Source organism: Macadamia integrifolia, chromosome 1, assembly GCF_013358625.1.
Source record: "Macadamia integrifolia cultivar HAES 741 chromosome 1, SCU_Mint_v3, whole genome shotgun sequence".
Classification (NCBI taxonomy): domain Eukaryota; kingdom Viridiplantae; phylum Streptophyta; class Magnoliopsida; order Proteales; family Proteaceae; genus Macadamia; species Macadamia integrifolia.
In genome coordinates, this window is record NC_056557.1 from 15,696,168 (window position 1) to 15,697,843 (window position 1,676).

Sequence of the window (1,676 nt, forward strand, 5' to 3'; positions counted from 1 at the left end):
AAATGAATTAATTAAATGGACAATCACTGAGAATAGCTAGACTTGTAAACTGTCATAAATGCTGTGTTTTTATATTATCGCATGTGTTATTGCATTGTGCTGATACTTTTATACTTGTGGATATTGTATGTGGTTTTACTTGCTGAGTTTCTTCTCAGAAACCTACCCAAATCATTTCCCCAAATGGAGAACATTCTGACATGCTGGTTAGTGACGAAAACTAAGAGATTGATGGGGACGTGTAGAATATTTACTATTTCAGTTGATGTTAGATTTTGTTAGTTGTTTTATATATTTAAATTAAAGATGTAATATTTCTCTTAAACAATTTAATTGGTTGTGGATAATTTTGGAGACCTTTATGACTTTTAATTATTAATTTGAAGACTTTCGCTATTATTATTCTAAGGTTTGTGTTTAATATAGATTTGAACTTTTCTTATGATTTATTACTCTATTGATTCATGGTTCAACCCTAAGAAACAAGATCCTTAGACCGTTAACCTTCATATTTCCTTTATATAAGGTGGGGTGTTACAAAATCATTTAAAAGTATGGGGTTGCCTAGCTAAAGTGGAAATTATAGAACCAAAGAAAAGAAAGATAGGTCCTAAGACTTTTGATTGTGTATTCATTGGATATGTAAAGCATAGTTTTGCATACCATTGTATGGTTCTTAAAACCATAGATAAAGTATGTGAAGAGAATAATATAGTGGAATCCAGGGATGTTGAATTTTTTGAAAATGTATTTCTTTTTAAGACAAACTTATTAGACAATAAGAAACATAGTGATGATTTAAGCTTAGGAGAAAATGTATCAAAAGAATCTGATCCTATACCTAGTGAAAATAGAGCAAGTCAATTAAGGATGAGTAAGAGATAAAAGAAGTCTACTTATTCAGATAATGATTGGCTTGTCTATCTTGTAGACAAGGACCCTCTTACATATAAAGATGTTATAACATCTCATGATGTAGTATTTTGGGAGAAAACTATAAAAAATGTGATAGATTCCATTTTGTTCAATCACACTTGGGAATTAGTTGACTTGTCCCTAGGGTCTAAAGTGTTAAACACTAAGTGGATATTTTGAAAGAAATTAAAACCGAATGGATCACTTGATAAGTTTAAGGCTAAACTTGTAGTTAAGGGCTTTAGACAAAAGAAAAACATTGATTATTTTGACACTTTTGCTCCAGTAGCTAGAATCACTACAATAAGAGTTATGATTCCTGTGGCTTTCATTTATAATTTGGTGATCCACCAAATGGATGTGAAAATAGTTTTCCTAAATGGAGACTTAGAAGAAGAAATATATATTAAGCAACCAGAAGATTATATTGTTCCTAGAAAAGAAAATAAAGTGCGTAAACTTGTTAAGTCTTTGTGTGGCTTAAAACAAGCGCCAAAGCAATGGCATGCTTGATATGGTGCTACTATCAAGTGGATTTGTTGTGAATGATGCCGAGAGATGTTTATATAGTAAATTCCATTTCGGTAAAAGTGTTTTTATCTTACTTTTTGTGGATGATATGTTAATAATGGGTACATGTTTGGACATAGTTAATCAAACTAAAAAAATGCTTATGTCCAACTTTGATACAAAAGATATGGGTGAGGCTGATGTTATTCTTAGAATCAAGATCATCAGAAAAGGAAGAGAGATAATTTTAT